The sequence below is a fragment of the Schistocerca cancellata genome, chromosome 4, assembly GCF_023864275.1.
Source record: "Schistocerca cancellata isolate TAMUIC-IGC-003103 chromosome 4, iqSchCanc2.1, whole genome shotgun sequence".
NCBI classification, from domain to species: Eukaryota; Metazoa; Arthropoda; class Insecta; order Orthoptera; family Acrididae; genus Schistocerca; species Schistocerca cancellata.
In genome coordinates, this window is record NC_064629.1 from 769,026,618 (window position 1) to 769,039,055 (window position 12,438).

Genomic DNA, 12,438 nt, shown 5'->3' on the forward strand with positions numbered 1-12,438 from the left:
TGGTGGAAAATATTCCAGAATGGAAACCTGCAAACGAGACCGTAGATTTCGAATCAGCAGTGATTTCTACGATTGAAGTTTTACTAGAGACAGCCAAAGTACATGGGTGTTATTTCCACATGGAAAAGTGTCTCTGGAGAAAAGTGCAAGATCTAGGAATTCCTCATAAATACGAAGAAAATGAAGAAATGAGACAACAAATTCGCAAGTCTGCTGCGCTGGCGTTTCTACGACTTTAAGCTGTAGGTGATGGGTGGATCGAGATACATTTACAGGCACCGGATAACCCCAGGCTTTCTGAGTTTTTTGACTGCTTTGTAGACAGATGGTTGAAAAATGAAGAAACCCTATCAGCCTTTGGAGTTGCTACAAACGGCACCATCGAACGCCCAACGCTCTAGCGGTCTGGCACCACAAAATTAATAACATGCTTGCTAAACCGAATCATAAAATCAATGACGCAATTCGGTATATGAAAGGAGAAGCAGAAAATTCAGCGTGCTCGTTAATGAGGGCAGAGCTGAGCATGAAAGGAAAACGGAAAATACATAATAAAATTCATCGCTAGCTGAGGGGACTATTGCTACGCCGCCTCCACAAACTCCCTCACATACTTCCGTCGATACACCACAAAATTCGTCTCCAGCTGACAAGACTGCTGCTCCACCTCATTCACAGGCAGCTTCACCTAATATCTTCGATACAAAGTGACCTTAATTACTTTCACCTACGTTACTATAATTGTTACTACTGGCTAGTGTCTCATTGAAACGGGATGAAAGGATGGAAAAAGAATAAAAAAGTAGGAAGAGTACGGTGTAATCAGAGCCTGCTTGAAAGCTATCTCCTACCTACGAAAATTTTACTAAATTTATCAGAAGATGTATATAGATAAAAAAATGTACAAAATGTAAATAACAACATATATATAAAAAACTTAAAAAGAGGTACATTGATGATGCTTATAAGCTGATTTTTAACACGCCTAAATTACAATAATTTACTTTTGCCATTTAGAGAGTCCAAAGTCTGGATAAAGTGTAATGGAAATCTGATTATTTTTAACAACCTGTTGTTGTTGTGGTCTTCAGTCCTGAGACTGGTTTGATGCAGCTCTCCATGCTACTCTATACTGTGCAAGCTTCTTCATCTCCCAGTACCTCCTGCAACCTACATCCTCCTGAATCTGTTTAGTGTATTCATCTCTTGGTCTCCCTCTACGATTTTTACCCTCCACGCTGCCCTCCAATACTAAATTGGTGATCTCTTGATGCCTCAGAACATGTCCTACCAACCGATCCCTTCTTCTAGTCACGTTGTGCCACAAACTTCTCTTCTCCACAATCCTATTCAATACCTCCTCATTAGTTATATGATCTACCCATCTAATCTTCAGAATTCTTCTGTAGCACCACATTTCGAAAGCTTCTATTCTCTTCTTGTCGAAACTAGTTATCGTCCATGTTTCACTTCCATACGTGGCTACGCTTAACAACCTATGCGGGCCATACTGCATTTTGCTTCCCTAATTTCTCAGATGATTTAAGGCAAATGCTGGAATGGTTTCTTAGAGGCCATGGTTGCTTCCTCCCCCTCCTATAACCACAAATTCGAGAGAAAGATAAATCTCTAACGATAATAACAGTCGACGCGACGTAAAACACCAAACACAAAATTTGTTTTCGCTGGTTTCTTGTGACGATGAACAATGATATACTGAGCTAAGATTAAACATATCAGTGGAATGTAAATTCTGTTTCTGCGAGTGAACGTGTCATTACCTTTATATAGCTTCTTAGATATATATACGCATACATACTTTAATGACGTAAGAATAAGACTGATAAGCTATTTAAATGTTATTGAATGTTTTGGCGATATTTGCTGTGATTAATGCGGAACTTGTAGAGGACTGTATGAAGAATTCCCTATTTCGTCACCTACACATCCAATATTTTAGTCTGGTTCAGAGAGACGAGCCGGCCGTTGTGGCCGAGTAGTTCTAGGCGTTTCAGTTTGGAACCACGCGACCGCTACGGTCGCAGGTTAGAATCCTGCCTCGGGCATGGATGTGGGTGATGTCCTTAGGTTAGTTAGGTTTAAGTAGTTCTAAGTTCTAGGGGACTGATGACCTCAGATGTTAAATCGCATAGTGCTCAGAGCCATTTGAATCAGACAGACGTCTACGCAGTGGCGTAGCTAGGTACTTTGGTACCTGGTGCAGCTTTTAATTTGTCACCTCCCCCTAATTGCCAATCTCACAAAAACCTCAAATACAACATTTGTGACTAACACCTAGCTTATAATTTCTTCGTTCTTTTTCGTCTGCAAATTTGGTAATTGCCTCGTCAATATCATTATCTCTAGCTAGCCCATTTTTATTGACTAACTGCTATATTAGACAGTTGTGCTTGACTCATTGTGGACCCAAGATAATTCTTAATTAAGCTGACTTTTGAAAAAAGGAATTATCTTACATAACGCTATCGCAGCACACAAAGTTAAGAAAAAACTTAGAACCAAAGTAAAGTTGGGAACAGTTTCGGAAAAAAATCTTGTTAGTCGTGAAATTTGTGTGAGGAATCTCATGATAATTGTCTACTGATTTTTGTATAACCATAGGAAGTTTCGTTGATGAAGTTTTAATCAAATGACTAGGATCTAAAACAGCATCTGATATACGCTCCATGGTTTTGCAACGTTTATCGATTTCTTGCAGAAAGCTGTCAATGCACTCTTAACATTGACCTACTCAGTTGCAGGGTTCTGTGTAGCACGGTTTGAGAATGCGAGCTCGGAAACATCTAGGTAGCGTCCCTCAGCTCTGCTACCTGCCAGGCAAGGGGCTTAGTGGACCCTTCCTCGACCCTTTTTGGACGCAAATTTCACTGGGCGCAGTTTTCAGTACACCCAGCGCGTGCGTAAGCTGGGAGGTCACCTGATCGTACCTCGACAGACCTCTTCACGCGAGCTTACATGAAGTCCCATGCTTAAATGGTTAAAATCAGTGCCCTGGGCTAGCTATCCCACCGGAGTTTGGAGACGGTTGACTGCATCACACCTGATACACTATGGGATGTGTTCCTGGCTAAAGTGGAAAAGTGATTTTATGTTCATATCCACTGATTCCTCATACGTAACCTCGCATAGATATACGTTCTCAATATTAAATAAGTATTTGGTGAAAATGAATCGTTTCTTTTGGGAAAACCTGCAGTTGTGCGTCTAACCTAAAGATATACGTCGGCCACGTCACTAAACTTCGTCATCAAATAAATCGCAGTTTTTAATCCAAATGTACGATTTCACCTGTCTGCATACTTAGCCATTAACTCCGTTCTGCACCTTGCACAATTTGCCCGATATTCGAAGCCATTGAGGTTTGTTTTCTTTGAATAACGATCTTCAGAAGGTGCTGAATTTGCAAAACGTTTATCGGAGGTGCCTCCTTTCCAATGTAAACACAGGGCCCTTATTTCTCGAATACACCTCATAGAACGATGGGTGATGTGGTGGTGATGGTGGTGAAGATCTCGTAGATACGGCGCAAACCGTCGTGATCATGAGATAAAATACACTGCCGGAAAAAGGATTTAGTACACTCTTTTAGAGGCTTTTTATTCACTTAAAATGTATTGTTGTAACAGTATATACGGAGTGTATGAAATGATTACATTTACAGATCAATAGTACAAGCACTTATGAGATGGCAGGTATCGATCCTTGCTGAAATACTCGCATTAGTACGTGATGTAGCCTCCACAGGTGCCAATGCAGGCGTTGACTCTGGTACCCAGTCGATCCGTACTGATATCGAATACTGTTGTGGGATTCGTTATACCTCTCCCGCTCCGTCTGTTTACGTAATTATGTAAGAGTTGTTGGCTGACGAGTCGCGTGAGACACTTCTCTTCCCGTCGTATGCCACACGTGCTCGATTGAAGACAAGTCCGGAGATCGTGCTGGTCACGGAAGTTGCTGCTCGTCTTATACAGCACATTGAGTTCTGCCCACTATGTGTGGGAGAGCATTGCCCGTTGGACCAACACATCACATTCCTGTTACAAGACCGGGAAAATAACGGGTCTAAAACACTACTGGTCATTAAAATTGCTACAACACGAAGATGACGTGCTACAAAAGCGAAATTTAAGAGACAGGAAGAAGATGCTGTGACATGCAAATGATTAGCTTTTCGTAGCATTCACACAAGGTTTGCGCCGGTGGTGACACCTACAACGTGCTGACATGAGGAAAGTTTCCAACCGATTTCTCATACACAAACAGCAGTTGACCGGCGTTGCCTGGTGAAACGTTGTTGTGATGCCTCGTGTAAGGAGGAGAAATGTGTACCATCACGTTTCCGACTTTGATAAAGGTCGGATTGTAGCCTATCGTGATTCAAGTTTATCGTATCGCGACATTGCTGCTCGCGTTAGTCGAGATCCAAAGACTGTTAGCAGAATATGGAATCGGTGGGTTCAGGAGGTTAATATAGAATGCTGTGCTGGATCCCAACTGCCTCGCATCACTAGCAGTCGAGATGACAGGCATCTTATTCGAATGGCTGTAGCGAATCGTGCAGCCACGTCTCGATCCTTGAGTCAACAGATGGGGACGTTGGCTAGACAACAACCATCTGCACGAACAGTTCGACGAAGTTTGCAGCAGCATAGACTATCAGCTCGGAGACCATGGCTGCGGTTACACTTGGCGCTGCATCACAGACAGAAGCACCTGCGATGGTGTACTCAAGGACGAACCTGGGTGCACAAATGGCAAAACGTCATTTTTCCGGATGAATCCAGGTTCTGTTTACAGCATCATGATGGTCGCATCCGTGTTTGGCGACATCGCGGTGAACGTACATTGGAAGCGTGTATTCGTCATCGACATACTGGCGTATCACCCAGCGTGATGGTATGGGGTACCATTGGTTACACGTACTGATTTCTCAGGATTTATGCACCCAAATTGCATGAAAATCTAATCACATGTCATTTCTAGTATAATATATTTGTCAAATGAATACCCGTTTAGCATCTGCATTTCTTCTTGGTGTTGTAATTTTAATGGACAGTAGTGTAACATTCTGCACATACCGAGCGCTGGTTAGCGCACCCTCCAGATACTCCAAAGGCGAACGTGAGTTGCAGCTTATCGCACCCCATTCTATCGATCAGAAGAGAGACACAGGTGGTGCTCAAATTGGTGTAGGTGGAATTTATGACAAATTCCAGTGAGACGCTAGCCAGTAGCAACAATTATAGTAACGTAGATGAAAGTCATAAAGATTATATTCTATCGGAGATATTAGGTGAAGCTATTTGTTAAGGCGGCGGAGCAGGAGTCTAATCAGCTGGAGACGAATCTTGTGCTGTATCGACGGAAGTATGTGCAGGAATTGGTGAAGGCGGCGTAGCAAAAGTCTCCTCAGCGGGTGATGAATTTTATTATGTACTGCCGGAAGTGGATGATTTATTGTTAAAGGGAAGCAAAGGTGAGGTTTCAGAGGCTGAAGCTGCGGAAGTTGAGGCCACTGGTTTAGGTATCTCGGAGGAATGAGTTTGTGCATTCATTTCTGTTGATAGAAATGTCGCATTGCTCGTGATGAAAGCACGAATTGTGAGTGGATATGGAACGAAGAATGTGAAAGTAGTGTCAGAAATGTGATCAGAACGAAAAGTGTCTGAGGAATCTGAGAGGAGAGAAAATGTTACGGAGACAGAGGTAGCTCCGAATTTGGCGGAATTCGAGTGTGCTGTGATTTCTGTTGTGGTGCAGTGCAGTAACGGCAAAGTGAATGGTGTATCGGAGGGGGTTGGTAAAGTTATTGGTGGTGGTTTCTATAATGTATTGACAGATGTAATGGATGTTTTAAATAATGAATGTTATGAGATATCGGAGAATGTTAATAGAGTTAATTGTAATAAAGTTTGTATTGATTCAGCAGAAATAAATGACTTTTGTGTAAGATAGACTAAGTACGAAGTTTTGCTGTTACTTGTGAAATATTACACCTCCTGATACCTTTTACTTCAGAGGAACCGATCGGTATATTTGATGCTTACGAGGATGATGAAACGACAGGTTTTAAAAGTGATTTAAATACTACGAATGAGTTGGAGGTAGATCGGGAGACTCCAGGAGCGCATAATGAGATTGAGGATTGTTCTGAAATTATATTGTGTACCATAAATATGGAAGAGAGGGGGGGGTCGTTAAAAATAAACTTCTGAGGGAGGAGTGTTAAACACTGGATGAAATGAAAGATGAGCAACCTCAACGTGAAATGAAGGATGTTGATGAAGAAAAAGGTAGGCGTTTCCAGAATCTAAAAGCGGCGTCCCAGTGGTAGTCACAAATTTTGTATGTGAACGTAAGAGTTCGTTGATGAACGAGGAAAGGGGGCTCGAATTTGAGCTGGTGAAAAAGCGAAAAAAGTGAAATTCAGAAGATACTCACACTGGCGAGATAAATGTTATAAGAAGCAACAGTGACAGAGTTGTACCTTGTAAAAGAAGAAGGCCATTTGTATTAATATAAGTGTGTAGATATTTGTATTTTCATGTTAGGTTTTAAGAATTTTAGTGGAATATTTCTTTTTTGTGTCAGGAGTAATTGATAAATTTAAGATGTAAGTGATAAAGTATAAAGGCAAAATTTAGTGCAAGGAATGAGCAAATATTGGCCGCACAAACGTTGGCACGAGGAGGTCGACAAAACTTAATTAAGTTTCATTATTTTTGAAGGAGAAAAATATGAATGGTACTGTACATATTGTACATAATATTTGGGAGGAAGTTTCAAGGGATAATTTGACCATCCAGCAGACCCCCGTATGGACGACGTAGTAATAAACATACCTGGTGTAGAGAAACAACTGAAAGATTTGAAAGCAAATAAATCACCAGGTCAGGATGGAATCCAGGTACGATTTTACAAAAAGTACTCTACGGCATTGGCCCCTAACCTAGCTTGCATTTATCGTGAATCTATAGCCCAGACAAAGTCCCAAGTGACTGGAAAAAAGCGCAGATGACTCCAGTATACAAGATGGATAAAAGAACGGACGTGTGATATTGCAGAACAAGTTAGCAACAGAAGTTAGAGAACTTCTGTTTGTTGCAGAATACTTGAACATATTCTCAGTTCGAATATAATAAAGTTTATTGGGACTGAGATGCTTACGTTCACGAATCAGCATAGTTTTAGAAAGCATCGCTCGTGCGAGACTCAGCTTGCCCTTTTCTCACATGATATACTGAGAATTATGAACTAAGGGCAACAGGTAGATTCCATATTTCTATATTTCCAGAAAGCATTTGACTCGGTGCCCCATCGCAGGCTGTTAACGAAGGTACGAGCATATGGAATAAGTTCGCAGACATGTGAGTGGCTCGAAGACTTATTAAATAATAATAATAATAATAATTAAAATAATAATAATTAAAATAATAATAATAATTAAATAATAATAATCGACGGCAAGTGTTCTCCAGAGACAAGGGTATAGTAGGAGTGCCCCAGGGAAGTGTGATAGGACCCCTGTTGGTCTCTGTATATGTAACTGATGACACGGTGGGCAGCAGTCTGCGGTTGTTTGCTGATGATGCTGTGGTGTATGGCAAGGTGTCGAAGTGGAGTGACTGTAGGAAGATACAAGACGACTTACACAAAATTTCCAGTTGATGTGATGAAGGGCAGTTAGCCCTAATGTAAGTTAATGAGGATGAGTAAGTATAACAAACCTGTAATGTTAGTATACAGTATTACCAGCATCCTGCTTGACACAGCTAAATCGTTTACATACCTGGGCGTAGCATTGCAATGCGGTATGAGGTGGAACGAGCACGTGAGAACTGTGGTAGGGAAGATGAATGGTCGACTTCAGTTTATTGGGAGAATTTTAGGAAATTGTGAAGAGGGAACTCATATAGGACGCTGGTGCGACCTATTCTTGACCACTACTCGAGTGTCTGGGATCCCTACCAGGTAAGATTGAAGGAAGACATCGGATCAATTCAGAGGTGGGCTGCTAGATTTGTTACTTTTAGGTTCGAACAACACGTAAGTGTTACGGAAATACTTCGGGAACTCAAATGGGAATTCCTGGACGGAATTCGACGTTCTTTTCGAGAAACACTATTGATAAAATTTAAAGAACCGGCATTTGAAGCTGACTGCCGTACGATTGTATTGCCGCAACATACATTGCGCATAAGGACCACGAATATACACTCCTGGAAATGGAAAAAAGAACACATTGACACCGGTGTGTCAGACCCACCATACTTGCTCCGGACACTGCGAGAGGGCTGTACAAGCAATGATCACACGCACGGCACAGCGGACACACCAGGAACCGCGGTGTTGGCCGTCGAATGGCGCTAGCTGCGCAGCATTTGTGCACCGCCGCCGTCAGTGTCAGCCAGTTTGCCGTGGCATACGGAGCTCCATCGCAGTCTTTAACACTGCTAGCATGCCGCGACAGCGTGGACTTGAACCGTATGTGCAGTTGACGGACTTTGAGCGAGGGCGTATAGTGGGCATGCGGGAGGCCGGGTGGACGTACCGCCGAATTGCTCAACACGTGGGGCGTGAGGTCTCCACATTACATCGATGTTGTCGCCAGTGGTCGGCGGAAGGTGCACGTGCCCCTCGACCTGGGATCCTACGCAGTGCCGTAGGGGACCGCACTGCCACTTCCCAGCAAATTAGGGACACTGTTGCTCCTGGGGTATCGGCGAGGACCATTCGCAACCGTCTCCATGAAGCTGGGCTACGGTCCCGCACACCGTTAGGCCGTCTTCCCCTCACGCCCCAACATCGTGCAGCCCGCCTCCAGTGGTGTCGCGACAGGCGTGAATGGAGGGACGAATGGAGACGTGTCGTCTTCAGCGATGAGAGTCGCTTCTGCCTTGGTGCCAATGATGGTCGTATGCGTGTTTGGCGCCGTGCAGGTGAGCGCCACAATCAGGACTGCATACGACCGAGGCACACAGGGCCAACACCCGGCTTCATGGTGTGGGGAGCGATCTCCTACACTGGCCGTACACCACTGGTGATCGTCGAGGGGACACTGAATAGTGCACGGTACATCCAAACCGTCATCGAACCCAACGTTCTACCATTCCTAGACCGGCAAGGGAACTTGCTGTTCCAACAGTACAATGCACGTCCGCATGTATCCCGTGCCACCCAACGTGCTCTAGAAGGTGTAAGTCAACTACCCTGGCCAGCAAGATCTCCGGATCTGTCCCCCATTGAGCATGTTTGGGACTGGATGAAGCGTCGTCTCACGCGGTCTGCACGTCCAGCACGAACGCTGGTCCAACTGAGGCGCCAGGTGGAAATGGCATGGCAAGCCGTTCCACAGGACTACATCCAGCATCTCTACGATCGTCTCCATGGGAGAATAGCAGCCTGCATTGCTGCGAAAGGTGGATATACACTGTACTAGTGCCGACATTGTGCATGCTCTGTTGCCTGTGTCTATGTGCCTGTGGTTCTGTCAGTGTGATCATGTGGTGTATCTGACCCCAGGAATGTGTCAATAAAGTTTCCCCTTCCTGGGACAATGAATTCACGGTGTTCTTATTTCAATTTCCAGGAGTGTAAGATACGAGAGATTACGGCTGATACGGAGGCATATAGGCAGTCGTTTCTCCCTCGCTCTATTTGCAAGTGGAACAGGAAAAGAAATGAGAAGTAATGGTACAGGCTACACCCCGCCACAAACCGTATAGCGGCTTGTGGAGTATCTATGCAGATGTAGATATGTTACTTGTAGTATTTTGCATGGAATTTTGATGTAATGTGATTGGTTTATTTCAAATTATTGTTCGCAAAAAATTTGGTTAGTGGAGGTTAGCAGACCTCATTAAAAATTTAATTGCTTCTGGGAGTAGAACCTGTAGCTACGCAAAAAGTATAAGCAAAGTTTTGGGAATATAGTTCTTTGAATAATTCTATAATATATGTTATTTTGAAGCAATTTTGGAATAGATTTATGGATTTAAAATTCTGGGGCTAGTGATATTTTAGTGCAAACATGAGTGAGCATTTGCTGACTTTATGATGCAGTCATCTACTAAGTTGAAATGAGAGTTGAAGGGACGGTTTCTGCACAGCGTAGTATTAGTTTTAAATTTTCTTATTAGATGCGGTAAAATTGTAGAGCAAGGATAGAGTATTAGTTGGTTTCTGGTGTCGAACAAATTTCATAGCATAAAAGAATTGTTTTGTAGAGGGGACATTGACAGAGAGTTTGAAGTTTCAAGCGGAATCAAGTGTTTTTCCTCTGCGATAAATGAATTTTTGCTTGCTATCTTGTTTGTGAATGTATCGATTCCACAGAAGAGGACGTGTCTGATCTATGGGGATTCGAGAAGTCGTATGATTATTGGTGCTGAAGGACGCTAGCTGTCAAAATACGCCAGTGGTGTCACTATCGTATTTCGACAGCTATCGTCCTTCAGCACTGACGGTGACTGGGGATTGACGCCCGTTTCAGTGCAGTATGTGGCCAAAGGGAGGATGAATTTCTGCAGGCGACTGGACCGAGAACAATCTAAACTTCGATTCCATCACACCGATTATGTGCTTTGTCTGTGAAAGTAAAGTAGTGGTCAAAGCAGAAGGTGCTACCAAATGAGGGCAAAAGCGCTAAGAATCTTTTGAGAAGAAGGAGCTGACTCGAGAGTTTATTTAAATTTACGTGTTTATTTTAATTAACATGCCGTAATTTTATAATTTTTGTTTCATTCAGGAAAATTAAGGTGATAATATGACATATCCGCAGCTACACGCTGTTTCATACACCATCACAAACATACTTACACTATTATTCTGACACGCAAGTATGATGTTCCATTTATTGCGGTATTCCTCTAATATTTTATGTAAATACACTAATAGCCATTAAAATTGCTACACCACGAAGATGACGTGCTAAAGACGTGAAATTTAACCGACAGAAAGGAGATGCTGTGATATAAAAATGATTAGCTTTTCAGAGCATTTACACTAGGTTGGCGCCGGTGGTGACACCTACAACGTGCTGACATGAGGAAAGTTTCCAACCGATTTCTCATACAGAAACAGCAGTTGACCGGCGTTGCCTGGTGGAACGTTGTTGTGATGCCTCGTGTAAGGAGGAGAAATGCGTACCATGGCGTTTCAGACTTTGATAAAGGTCGGATTGTAGCTTATCGCGATTGCGGTTTATCTTATCGCGACATTGCTATTCACTTTGGTCGAGATCCAATGAGTGTTAGCAGAATATGGAATCAGTGGGGTCAGGAGGATAATACGGAACGCCGTGCAGGATCCCAACGGCCTCGTATCACTAGCATTCGAGATGACAGGCATCTTATCCGCATGGCTGTAACGGATCGTGCAGCCACGACTCGATCCCTGAAACAATCATCTGCACCAACAGTTCGACGAAGTTTGCAGCAGCGTGGACTATCCGCTCGGAGATCATGGCTGAGGTCATCGTTGACGCTGCATCATAGACAGGAGCGCATGCGATGGTGTACTCAACGACGAACCTGGGAGCACGAATGGCAAAACGTCATTTTTTCGGATGAATCCTGGTTCTGTTTACAGCATCATGATGGTCGCATCCGTGTTTGGTGTCATCGCTGTGAACGCACATTGGAAGGCTGTATTCGTCATCGCCATACTGGTGTATCACCAGGCGTGGTGGTATGGGGTGCCATGGGTTACATGTCTCGGTCAACTCTTGTTCGCATTGACGGCACTTTGAATAGTGGACATTACATTCCAGATGTGTTACGACCCGTGTTCTACCCTTCATTCGGTCCCTGCGAAACCCTACATTTCAGCAGGATAATCCACGATCGCATGTCGCAGGTCCTGTACGATCCTTTCTGGATACAGAAAATGTTCGACTCCTGCCCTGGCGAGCACATTCTCCAGATCTCTCGCCAATTGAAAACGTCTGGTCAATGGTGGCCGGGCAATTGGCTCGTCACAACACGCCAGTCACTACTATTTATGATCTGTGGTATCGTGTAGAATCTGCATGGGCAGCTGTACCTGTACACGCCATCCAAGTTCGACTCAATGCCCAAACGTATCAAGGTCGTTATTACGGCGAGAGGTGATTGTTCTGGGTACTGCTTTCTCAGGATCTATGCTCCCAAATTGGGTGAAAATGTAATCACATGTCAGTTCTAGTATATTTGTCCAATGAATACCCGTTTATCATCTGCATTTTTTCTTGGTGTAGAAATTTTTATGGACAGTAGTGTACGTTAAATTTGGTGCAAATGAATGTGCCAAATTAGCGAACTAATGTGCCACATTACGTGGATGTGTGTAATGTTACGAGTATGTAAGCGAGTTATTCGTCCTCCTAGGACTGGTACTGAGGAGAGATGAATTTGCATGTTTGGCTGAGTACGAACC

At 43.5% G+C, this 12,438-nt stretch overlaps 1 protein-coding gene across 1 annotated transcript in view; it reads left to right on the forward strand.

Annotated features, from left to right (window-relative positions):
* The window catches only part of LOC126183736 (uncharacterized), a 1,106,726-nt gene that overhangs the window by 896,100 nt on the left and 198,188 nt on the right, over window positions 1-12,438 (forward strand). The gene's annotated exons all lie outside the window — the stretch shown is intronic.